We start from the raw sequence: 13,832 nt of genomic DNA, 5'->3' as shown, positions 1-13,832 counted from the left end.
AATATAACTGTCATAAGTGCTAAAATAGTATATGCAATATGCCAGGGGAGGGCAAAAGAAAAATCTATTAAATTAGCCAATTAGTCATTCAACTCTGGAACTCCTCTGATGTGACTCTGGTCACAAGAAGGACCCTAATATCTGACCATGACTCAGGGGCTTCTGCTACCTGATATTATAGGGCTTCTCATATTTTCCTCACCTAATTTCTCATCACCTTTTGTTGTAATTACTTATTTGATGATCTGTCTTCTTGAAGATTTTAGAGAGTCACCATCTACTAGAAATACAATGCAAGATGCACATGCAAGCCACTTATGTAGCTTTAAATTTTCTAGCACCTATGTTGACAAAGGCAAAAAGGAACAGGTGAAATTAGTTTTAATATTCAGTTCAATTCAGTTCAGTCACTGTCATGTCCAACTCTCTGTGACCCCATGGACTGCAGCACGCCAGGCCTCCCTGTCCATGGCCAACTCTCAGAGTTTACTCAAACTCATGTCCGTTGAATATTATATCATGTTTAAAACAACATATTCAAAGTTTTGTAATTTTAATATGTAATACATTAAATTTGTCCCATGTTGGACAGCGCAGCTTTAGAGAAATTTCATGTAAGCAGGGGAGACTCTATATATCTGATTTACTCCTATGTCCTAAGTACCTAGCACTGGAGGTCAATAAATATTGGATGAATAAACCAATTTTTTAAAAAGTCTCTTGACAACATTTGTAGCTAAAGAGAGAATTAAGCATCCAAGAATGATTGCCCTAAGCAATGGATTTAGGCCTATATTTTTTTACAGTTGGAGCAGTAATCTTCATTAGCAGCACAACTGAGGTTTGAAAAGTATTTTAGAGAAATGCAACAACCCACTGAAACTCATTAGTGAACAGATTTAAAAGAGAAGCTTTGAATGTGAAATACTCAGCATGTTTCTACAAAGGACTAGTGTGTACTAATGAGGAGGAAATGGTGGTATCTTGGTAGTGTTGTAATTGCATTTAGAGAGTGTCCCTCATGATCAAATTACAACTACCTCTTATATATCTGGTGACTGATGATCTGTGATTTATTTGGATTTTCTACTTTTTTCTTTTGCTATTTTATCATTTGCCTGTGTAATTGCTTGTTATAAACCTAGGAGATGAAATGGATTATAAGCCAGGGATGTGAAAACTAGGTCAGTAGAATTTAATTACTGAGAACCTTTTATTGGAAAGCATTTAAAACAAACTAAAGCTATAATAATTACTAATCATCACTGGAAGACATAATTCAGAAGAGAATCCTTTTGAGTACAGAAAAATACCAATTATATTCCACATAACTTTAGGAGAAAGCAATGAAAGTAATACAAATAAAACCACCTATGTTATCTACATTATCATCTGAACACTTCTGTACTGTAACTGAGCAATCCAGTTTCATTTATGGAACTAATCTGACAATGCTTACAAAGTTTGCCTGATAATACATAACTAGAAAATAATTGAATTCACTTTTGAAAGCAAATACTAAGAAATGCTATAGGTCACTAATTTTCTACTAAGAATGTGAAGTTCTCAAAAACTACCATTTAAGGTAAAATTTCTTCTCTTTTCTTTTATTTTTTAATGAACAAATCACTGTTTTGTCAGCCATCTTTTCTGATGGAAGATTCCAGGATCCGAGATATTGTGATGAAAAGGAAGGGGTATATTTCTAGTTAGTTCCCCTGGAAGAAATTGAATTTCAGATGAAAGCCTATTGATGAGTTTAAATAGGTAATATATATTAAGCACTTAGCGTGTGTATTGTAGTAAATACTGTCACATATTCAGAAGCAGTAAAAAGCATGACTATGACCTGAGGAGAAGTATTAGACAGTGAACTATAAGGCCTATTTCTTCATGAAAAAAGAGTTTCGAGTGAGGGGATATCAGCGAAGTTAGAAAAAATCAGGAAGGGATTCATGGAAAGATGGGATTTGGATTTCAGTCTGACAGCTGAGGAGGTGGAGAAGGGAGAGAGCAAAGGTAGAGAGGCATAACTGGAGTGGCATGTCCCAGGAGATTGGATGGAGGCAGGAGTATGTGCTGAGAAGTGCAATGGGATTACAGTGAGAGGTAAAACTGAGGGTTTTGAAAGCCAGGCCAGGACACTCTTAGAGTGGGCAAAAGAAAGCTTCCTAAAAAGCAAGTGCTACAGATAAAATTTTCTAAATTTTCAAAATGATTAAATTGTCTCTCATCTAGAGGCAGAATAAAAAGTCAGTTATTTATTTTCAGGATCTAGGAATTTATGAAAATCGAGAAACATTTCTAATTTGTAAACGATGGGATACAGCAAAACATGGAGCTAAGAAAAACACAAAAAGTGATTTCAAATCCACCTTTTAGTATAGTTGAAAGAAAATACGATTTTGGAAATGGTAATGTGCTTATTACCTCTTTTATACTAAAAAGCCTCTTGATGAAAGTGAAAGAGGAGAGTGAAAAAGTTGGCTTAAAGCTCAACGTTCAGACAATGAAGATCATGGCATCTGGTCCCATCACTTCATGGCAAATAGATGGGGAAACAGTGGAACCAGTGTCAGACTTTATTTTTGGGGGCTCCAAAATCACGGCAGATGGTAATTGCAGCCATGAAATTAAAAGATGCTTACTCCTTGGAAGGTAAGTTATGACCAACCTAGATAGCATATTCAAAAGCAGAGACATTACTTTGCCAACAAAGGTTCATCTAGTCAAGGCTATGGTTTTTCCTGTGGTCATGTATGGATGTGAGAGTTGGACTGTGAAGAAAGCTGAGCACTGAGGAATTGATGCTTTTGAACTGTGACATTGGAGAAGACTCTTGAGAGTCCTTGGACTGCAAGGAGATCCAACCAGTCCACCCTAAAGGAGATCAGTCCTAGGATTTCTTTGGAAGGAATGATGCTAAAGCTGAAACTCCAGTACTTTGGCCACCTCATGTGAAGAGTTGACTCATTGGAAAAGACTCTGATGCTGGGAGGGATTGGGGGCAGGAGGAAAAGGGGACGACAGAGGATGAAATGGCTGGATGGCATCACTGACTCGATGGACATGAGTTTGATTGAACTCAGGGAGTTGGTGATGGACAGGGAAGCCTGGTGTGCTGCGATTCATGGGATCTCAAAGAGTTGAACGTGACTGAGCGACTGAACTGAACTGAACTGAATGTGCTTATGGTTAAAAAGAAGTGCTTGTTTTGAGACATTGTGCTAGTTGAGATAGGTTAAGCTTATAATACATAATAAATGATCCGCGTATCTTGTTGCTGCTGTTGCTGCTAAGTCGCTTCAGTCGTGTCCGACTCTGTGCGATCCCGTAGACGGCAGCCCGCCAGGCTCCCCATCCCTGGGATTCTCCAGGCAAGAATTCTGGAGTGGGTTGCCATTTCCTCTTCCAGTGCATGAAAGTGGAAGGTGAAAGTTAAGTCGCTCAGTCGTGTCCGACTCTTAGCGACGCCATGGACTGCAGCCCACCAGGTTCCTCGGTCCATGGGATTTTCCAGGCAAGAGTACTGAGTGGGGTGCCATTGCCTTCTCCCTGCATATCTTAGTGTTTCATAAAAATATATTCCCGCAGCACTTGGTTAATTCTGTTCTCAGTGCCTTTCCATAGCAGCTACCTTCCATGTGGCGACTCAGCAGACCAGGCGGCTTTGATCCGGTGGGCCCTGTATTATCAAGAAAAAGTCTCCTCCTGATCACAGTGGAAGGAGAAGAGAGAGATTGGAAAATTGTGCAGGTTTTTTTTTTTTTTTTTTTTTTACCAACTCAGCCCAGAATTAATGTGTGTCACTTTTGTTCAAATATACATTAGCCAGAATTATTATATTTCCACAGTTAACTACATGGGGCTTAAGTGTAGACTGATATATCCAGAAAAGGAAAACAAAAAACTAGATATTAGTGAGTAGTCAAGCAAAAGATCGACAACAGACATATTGAGGGTGAAAATATCTACAATATAGCTAGTGGTGTAGAATTTAGATTCAGTTTAGAGTTGAATATAAGCTGAGTGCACGTTATAGCTGTTAGGGTTTCTTTATTAAGGAAGTTAACATTTAGGAATAGTGGCATTAAAAGGATGAAATGGCTAATTCTGCACAGGAAGGAGATCTTGGATTTGAACTCAGGACTAGTCTAAAACCAATGTCCTACCCTTAATCTAACATGTTATCACAACTAAGCAAGCAATTTTGTCTGAACAGCTTGAATATAAAATGGTTACTAATAAATTATTTAATTCCTTAAACATAGTAAGGAAGCCAAGGACTGTGGACAGGCAGGTTTTAAACTAAGTCCTGGTCCTGGCACACACCCTCTGAGACTACTATATCCCTTTGACTAGTGAGAGAAAGGTCATCACTGAAAATCCTAGTGAACGAAATCTCTTTTTGGATCAATGCTTTAACAATATACCTACAGTTGTTCTTTTAGCTATCTTATCCAATATTTTTATTACTAAATGGAAATGAGAATCAATATTTTTATTCTGGGGTGGGTATATGTGGCAGTATTATAAATATTAAGGTTATTATTGCTCACAATTATTTTATCTCTCAAGTTTCAATTTATTATATGGACTCAGACTATTTCCAGAATCAACTTTTATTAGGTATTTAATAATCTTATCAGGTCTTTGTCAGTTGCACCACTGTAAAATATTCCTATTGATCAAATCAACATAACATATTCTAATGATAAGGAAGATCTAGCACGTGAAAACTGGCAGTGGCTAGGGGCAAGGATTGCATTGAAAACGTTGGGGAGGAAACTAATTATCCCATCATACCAATCTGAGGATCTGCCACTTTGCACGTTGGAAAATCAGTTAACATTAAAACAAACAAAATTAAAAAAAAAAAAAGCTATCAAACTCAAAACACTATACCCTGTGGTACTACAGAGAAGACATCATCCCTAATATAGAGGATATAATGTTCTATTGATATTCAATCTTTAATAGATTCCTGGAGGGCCTGTTAAAGCAGATTCCTGTATCAAATCCCACAGTTTCTGATTCAATAAGTCTGGGGTAGAGGCCTAGAAATTTCAGTTTCTGGTAAGTTTCCAGGTGATCTGAAGCTGTTGGTCTGGGGTCACGGTTAGAGCCACTGTTGTTCTCAGACCTACTGAAACAGAACCTGGGGATAGCTCTCAGGAATTTGTGTTTTATTAGGCTACTCTGATGTGTGATAAAGTTTGAGAATCACTGATCTAATAGCATTGAGCAAATGCGCTAATTTACTTTTATTCAGCCGATAGGCAAAGTTTAAAGGAAGAGATTCCGATTTCATTGACCTGATGTTTAGTAAGGATATGTTATATGTGTGGGCTTCCCTGGTGGCTCAGAGGTTAAATCATCTGCCTCCAATGTGGGAGACCCGGGTTCGATCCCTGAGTTGGGAAGATACCCTGGAGAAGGAAATGGTAACCCACTCCAGTATTCCTGCCTGGAGAATCCCAGGGACGGAGAAGCCTGGTAGGCTACAGTCCATGGGGTCGCAAAGAGTTGGACACGACTGAGCAACTTCAAAAAAAAAAAAAAAAATATATATATATATATACTGCTAGGCACCAGGGATACAAAGTTGAGTAGGAGATCGTACTCTACTCTAGGAGTTAACAATCCAGAAATGAAGAAAAATTTAATCAAATAAGCGCTAAGTTGCCATCATGTGATCTAGGGTTAGGGCATAGAAAAGATGTCTTTAATGTTGTCATTTGATGAACCAGTTGGGGAAAACCAGAAGCACTAAGAAAGGAGCCTTTGGGCACCAAGTTTAAGCACTGTCTTCTTTGTGAAGCCTGAGCAGGGTCTTGAAATGTATTTATCCTGGTGGCGAGAGGTCAGAGGGAAGGACATTTCAGGCAGAGGGAACTCCATTGCAGTGAAACATCTCTGGAATGCTTCATGGAGCTATTGGTGTGGAACATTTAAAGAATATTAACTAGTTGGGTATAAAACATTAGAGGATATTAGCTGGTTAGAGATAAAATATTTCAGGAATACTAACTAGATTGCTTTGACAGGAGTGAAGGTTACTTGTTAAGGTGCAGCTGGAAGCAAGCTGATAGTCTCCTGGCACACATTTTAACTGTTGGCTAGAGTGTTGAAATACTTTCATTTGCATTATAAATTACCACTGCCTCAAATCCTTTGTGTCATCTTCCCACTGACAAACTGGCTGCCTTCTTCATTCCTTAAATCCACCCCCCAAATCTAAAGACTAAACAGGTAATTGCTCAACTCTGAAAGAGACCTCCAAGATCCTGCTCCAGGGATGCTCTTGTTTGTTTCCTGTTGGTTGGTGCCTCAGCCTTGCTGGTTTTAATATACTCCTGAGTTGAAGTCATTGGAGTTAAAATGCAGGGAAGTCCAAATTGTGATGGCCTTCTCATGCCATGATAAGGCATTTGGGCTTTATCTTATAGATATTTGCAGGGACGATAAAGAGGACCTATGATGCTTTTATGTAATTGCCTATTGTGACAGAGGGCAAAATATATCCTGGAAAAATCCAGAATGTTCTGTTTTTTTTTTTTCCATGGGATCCTTATCTTTTCTGGTAGGATAAATACCCTGCCATCTTATACTTAGTCAGAAATATCTAAAACAATGAAATTTCTCACATGGTTAAAATTGATGTATAAAACAGTGCAATGTATTTGGGGCAGAAACCTGGCTACTCATTTTTGTAGGCTTTCTAGCACCCATATCTGAGCATTATATGTAATTAAGATTGAATACATATTTGTTGAGTGATGTTGATACATAGAAAGGGTATAAGAAATTATTTGCCATCAAAAACAGATTATAGTTAGTAATGTTTTAATGTCAAATACAGTTGGGAAAGGGAATTTTAGTTTTTGAAAACTAGAAATCCTTTCATATTATACATTTAATAACATTCTTAACTTTAAAGTTAAATATTCTAGATTATAGAATTTTTTATTCTACCAGATTTTAATATAATTTTCAACAAAGACCACATGTATTTCTTTGTGGTGATTGAAAGTGAAAGTGAAAGTTGCTCAATCGTGCCCGACTCTTTGTGACACCTTGCACTATATAGTCTTTGGAATTCTATATTAACAGATAGCTTGATAAAATAAGTAGTATTGTTACTCCCGTACATATGAATAAGTTCTTTTTCAAGAGCATGTGTGTAAGTCAAACTTGTTTTTAAGTACAGCAGTCAGCCTAGGTACCCAACTAACACAGTTGGCTATATAGTTCTGTACTGTAATAAGTTTGTAATACTTTTTCACACAAAAGAATACATAACAAAAATGAACAAACACAAAAAAGAGAAAACACTTCTAATCTTATGGTATAATACCTTGAAGGATACAATAGTACAGTACAATAACTGGCATACAGAAGCTGGCATTTTGTGAACAGACAAGATGATTTACTGACTGGAGGAGGGAGAGGAGATGGGAGATGGTAGAACTGATGGATCATCAGCAGCAGGAGATGGAGGGCAAGCTGCAATTTCACTCACATCTGACATTGATGGCACATGGTCTGGTTCCTTCTTCTGTCTACCCTCTTGAAAAAGTGATCCAGTGATGTTTGGGCAGTAGCCCTTTTTTCTTGTCACAGATGACACGGTAGCACTGGATTGCATTTTGAACAGCTGCTGCAGCACTTACGTACAGTTCTGCATTTTGGGTCCTGTGCCTCAAAACTAACAGTGCCTCCGCAAATAAGAAAATCCCTTTTCTGTCTCCTGCATCAAACATCTCTTCAGTTCTTCAGTTACTTCTTCCTCTGGTCTCTTCTCATCCTTTCTCTGGGCCTCCAATTCCATCAGGTCGTCATTAGTAAACTCTTCAGGTTGCACAGTGAGGAGTTCAATGAAGTTCTCTTGCAGATCTAGCTTGAAATAAAGATACTGCTATATCCTATACAGTACTGTTCAGAAAAGGACACAAAAGCACACCTACTTGTAGAGGATGTGTGCACCTGATGATGTGTGCCAGACACATGAACTAACTTATGTGATTGGACATGTGGACACAGGTTCACATCTTTGAAAGCTCACAACTTGAAGGTTCGTACATAGGGAACTAACTGTATAAGCAACTGGCATAGGAATCAATGGTAGTCTCCCTTCAAATACACATGGATAAGGAAGAAGTCTGACTCCACAATATAAAGAAATATGCCTCTTCAGTGATAGGGAAATATATAGATGAACAAAAAAGAATATTTCTATTTCCAGTAATTATCTCTGTAGATTTATCTAATTTATATAATTTCAATAAATTTCTGTCTGAGAGTAATCTCTAGATAATCTGTTCTAAGGGAGATTTTATGAAATGTAGCAGTATTTTGTAAATATCAATGTGCTGACTCACTTCCTCTCTCCGATTATCTTCAGTTATTATTTGAAAAACTTGGCTCCATAAAGTCCAAGTGGCAGACATTTGGCCACAATGAATCAGTTGGAGAAGAGTAATTCATACAATTATTCCATTTTTTAGGGTTGGGTGAGTTGAGGCAATATGCTCAAGTATCTCATCAGAGGCCAAACTTATAAAGTCAGTTTGTGCAGCAAGTTACAAATGCATTTCCTCAAGAAAATCATGAAGAGTTCTGGAAGACTTGTGAAGACTAATGTCAAAACCAGAACAAGGGAGCAAGGTTTCCCTTCCAAATAAAGGGAAATCCAAATGAAACTAGTAAGAAATGGTTTAGGGACTTGTGAAAAGGAAATGTTTTGTAATGGATACGTAAAAGAACTGGGGCGAGGGGAATCCTTGGATGGTGTTCAATCAAGAAAGCATTTAGGCGAGACACTGAGACCTCAGGGAATGTCTTGTTGCTTAACATACTCCTAGCTTTCCTCCCTGGTGGAAAGTAGTTGTATATCTAATTCAGCAGTCTTCTGAAGGAGCAGTAGTTGGAGGATTCATGCTTGCTGTGGCTTACAGAAGGGGTTTTCTTGACCTTAAGGAATCAATTTTACTATTTCCTCAGGGTGCAGTTTGTGGGGTTGTTGTTTAGTCGCTACTTTGTGTCCAACTCTTTGCCATCCCATGTACTCTAGCCCACCAGGCTCCTCTGACCATGGGATTTCCCAGACAAGAATACTGGAGTGGGTTGCCATTTCCTTCTCCAGGGGATCTTCCTGACACAGGGATCTAACCCGTGTCTCCTACATTGGCAGGAGAATTCTTTACTCCTGAGCCACCAGTTCGTTGGGACACTGAGTCAAACACAGGAGACCAATAATCAACATGAAGGTCAATTATTTATGCCTAGAAATTCAGTCCCTTCTAACGTGCATTTCATATAACACCCACACACAAAGACTGAAGATCTGATCCCTATTGAACAGAACTAGGTATCTGATTCAATTGATTAGCATATTCTCTTCCAATAGGGAAATCCAATTGCCAGTAAACTAAAACTAGGAGAAAAGCAATAGTTTGAAAAACAAACTGATTTTAAGTAATAGTAGGATCAGTTATTAAAGCATAATGTACTCATCTTTCTTTAGTGCTAATATAATGTTATGTTATAATTTCCAAAATGGTATACTTTCATTCAATCTTTATAGTTTAGGCTTTTATTTTGCTTTTTCCTGACCTTATCCTCAGGTTCCCGGTTCATGGCATTTTGATGCACTGATATTTGATGATCCACTGGTATATCAAATTGGTACATTAAATGCCACTATGATTGTGGCTCAAAAGTGTAGCAATAAAAAAGTTACAGGAAAGCATTTTGAAAGGTCTTGTGGAAAGACATTTAATTTAGTGGAAAACATAGCTGTTGGAGGCAAACAGACTTCAGGTTGGATCCCACTTCTGCTAACTAACTGTGTTATCCTGGCCAAATACTTCAACAAATGTAAATATTACAAACTATTTTAGAGTTTATGATGTAAAAATAGCATTATATGTACCTAGAACACACCTGATACTTAGTGAAAATTCAATAAAATATAGTTCTAATATTAATATTATGATGACAATGGTGATGATGATGTTAGTGATTTGACAGTGGCTCTCTGGGTTGACAAGGTCATTACTTTATACATAGGGAGGTGGGCAAAGGGGTTTAACCTGAGCCAAGATACCTATATTTCTCACTAACATGGGAGAACAAAGATATGGTCAAGTTCAACTAAAAGAAGAATTGAAGCAGGAAGAGGAAGGTTCAGGGAAACCACACATTTACTACTCAAATATTTATTTTTCTTTAAGTGTATGACAGAAGATCAAAATAAACTGCCAAAGTGGATGAGAAATAACATATTGACACAATACACATGTTTGTCTGGTAGCTAGATTAGATCATCATATTTAAGAAACCTGGGGCCTTAAGGTATAAAATTACATTTGTTTTTGCCTGTTGTGTGTCATTTAGCTTGCTAGGCACTTCCTCATACTTCTTTGTCTTAAACCTACCTGTGAAATGTGTATTTCTATTCCCACTTTACAGATGGGAAAACGGAAAGTTGTTTGAACTGAGGAAAACAATAGAAAGTAGAGATAAAATGGCTTATCAGATACCATGGAGAATCCCACATAGGGTAAAAGATGAATCAGCAAAAACCTCAATTCAGGAAAACAACCTGTATAGAGGATTTCAGAGATTAGCAGTGATTTTTCTCTGGGAAGACTCCTCATAACTAGACCAGACTAAGTCTTCTGGTGTTTGCTGGCAAAGCATTCTAGGTCTTCTGCTCTTATACTGACACTATTCCAGAAGTATCTGAAGTAATGACGTCACATTTAGTGTACATTTTCTCATGCACTAGATTTGACATTCTGCACCCAGTAAATTTTAGAGGCTTCTGTCCATAGGTGTTAACAGGTGGATGGGTAGATAGTGAGGAATCTGGCAGCTTGTTCTATTTGATTCCTCTTCACTCCCTTCCTGGAAGAAAGCTTTTGATAGGTGGAGAAAAAGGAATGATTTCATCAGCACAATTGGAGAGTTTCATTCTTTAAGAAGAAGCTAGTATTAACAGGAGAATGGCTGGTTAGTCCTATAAATGCTTCGCTATAAGTAAACTCAGGGACTTAACAGTCCCCCACAATCAGCTGTGGTCCCCACATCAGATCTGAGAGTAAAAACATTCACTGGTTTGGGTGATGGTAGCAGTTGCTATGGCAGGAGAAAATCTCAGTGAATTAAAATGCAGAAACTTACTTTTTCTCATTTAAAGATAAAATGGTCATGGGGAATGAGGGCTCTCTGTTCCATATAGTCATTGAGGAATCTGGGTTAACAAGTGCTGTACGAAATGAAGTCTGCCTGTGAGCCCAGGAGGAAAGGGAAAAAAAGAGTTCCAGAACAGCAAACTAGCTTTACCATATTAACCTAAATAGAAAGGCATTCAAGTGTTTAATGCAATTTTTTTGTGGTTCTCTCGCACTCCAGTACTCTTGCCTGGAAAATCCCATGGACGAAGGAGCCTGGTAGGCTGCAGTCCATGGGGTCACGAAGAGTTGGACACAACTGAGCGACTTCACTTTCACTTTTCACTTTCATGCATTGGAGAAGGAAATGGCAACCCACTTCAGTGTTCTTGCCTGGAGAATCCCAGGGACGGGGAAGCCTGGTGGGCTGCCGTCTCTGGGGTCACACAGAGTCAGACACGACTGAAGCAACTTAGCAGCAGCAGCAGCAATATGTTACAATTTGGCTTTTATTTTCTTTAAATAACTTTGCCCTGGTAGAGTATTTTTTGCATTAACACATTTAAATGTAGGAAATATATTTTCTGTATTTATACAATGTATTTATATTTATACAATTTATGTATAAATTGGTGCCAGTGATAAATCCATCTATATTGTTTAATATATTATGTAGCATGCACGTATATGCACATATATGATGTGTGTGCGTATGTATATATGTATAAACACTATAGGCTACAAGGTAAAGATGTGTGCTGCAGACAGTAGGTTCTGAAGGAGGACAGAGAAAGAGAACTTCTGGATGACTCAACCACATTTTACTGTGTGTTGATCAGTCTGATTTCTGCAGAGAACACAGAAGGAGGGGACCCAATACAGTGAGTTTATATATCTTCATTTTCCCTCATTAAAACTTTTAAATAAAGTTTCACAGTTTTACTAAAAATATGTATTTTTAATTTTGAAACAATCATAAATTTACAGAAAAGTTTCAAGTACAGGATACATGTCTTTTTTCCCCTTGAACCTTTTGAGCTCAAGCTGGTGACTTGCTGCCCAGTCACCTCGGAATATTTTAGCTTAGTGTATGGAGTGATTTTTCACACAATCCTATGACTACAACATTATCTAATCATCAGATGCATTCACATTTCAACAATTGTCCCCATATATTCTATACAGTAGGATGATCAAATTCAAAATCATTGTTATATTTCATTATCGGTTCTCTTTATTCTCATTAGGTCTTAGGATAATCTTTCCTTGACTTTCATGACCTTTGTACTTTTGAATATAGTCTACTTTTTTTTTCAGTTAAATGCTTCTCAATTTAGGTTTTTCATTATGACCAGATTCAGGTTATGCATTTTTGGCAAGAATATCACAGAAGTGATTTTTTTTTTAATCCTATCACAGGGTGCACAGTTTTGACTTGTTCAAAATTAGTGATGCTAGCTTTGATCATTTGATTCTGGAGATGTCTGTCAGGCTTTTCCACTTATCTTTTCCCTTTTGCAGCTAACAAGGAAACCATGAGAAAGCACTTTGAAATGTGTAAATATAATGTTCCTCATTAAACTTTCAAATTAGTCATTTCTTATTTATTTTTATCCATATAGATAATTTAAACTGTTTTATTTTATTTGAGCTATTAGTCATTGTTGTCATTATTTATTTTGATGTTTGATTTTTCCCCAATTTGGCCAGGTAGAGTCCCTTTTTATCTGGTTTCTCTGTCTTTTTGACATATCTCTAACCTCTTTGAGTACTTTCTTACTTCTGTACACAATGTGTTCTCAATTTATGCTTGCCCTGCTTCAGCTTGCCCTGAAATCAGCTGTTTCTTCAAGGAACTCTAATTCCTTGTAGTGAAGAATGGTATTTAGAAGTCAAGATTTGGGTGCTAGATGTGTTTATGATTATTGAGGTGCCAATGCTCCCAAGCCCATGCAGTAGGTAGACTACATATGTATACATGCACACACATCAACATCTATTTTTTTATCTATGCCTATTTTAAAAGCCATGAGTTTATATAGATGCCTCTAATTTCAGTCCAGCAGCATAGAGTTTATTCTCAGTTTAGTTCAGTTGCTTAGTCATGTCTGAATCTTTGCAACTCCATGGACTGCAGCACACCAGGCTTCCGTGTCCATCACCAACTCCTGGAGCTTACTCAAATTCACATCCATCAAGTCAGTGATGCCATCCAACCATCTCATCCTCTGTTGTCCCCTTTTCCTCCCACCTTCAATCTTTCCCAGCATCAGGGTCGATGAGTCAGTTCTTCACATCAGGTGGCCAAAGTATTGGAGTTTCAGCTTCAGCATCAATCCTTCCAATGGATATTCAGGACTGATTTCCTTTAAGATTGACTGGTTGGATCTCCTTGCGGTCCAAGGATCTCTCAAGAGACTTCTCCAACACCACAGTTTGAAAGCATCAATTCACCAGCACTCAGCTTTATTTATGGTCTGGCTCTTACATCCATACATGACTACTGGAAAAACCATAGCTTTGACTAGACAGACCTATGTTAGCAAAGTGATGTATCTGCTTTTTAATATGCTGTCTAGGTTTATCATAGCTTTTCTTTCAAGGAGCAAGCATCTTTTAATTTCATGGCTGCAGTCACCATCTGCAGTGATTTTG

This window comes from Bos mutus, chromosome 11 (genome assembly GCF_027580195.1).
Source record: "Bos mutus isolate GX-2022 chromosome 11, NWIPB_WYAK_1.1, whole genome shotgun sequence".
Taxonomy (NCBI): Eukaryota; Metazoa; Chordata; class Mammalia; order Artiodactyla; family Bovidae; genus Bos; species Bos mutus.
This window is presented reverse-complemented; position numbering follows the sequence as displayed.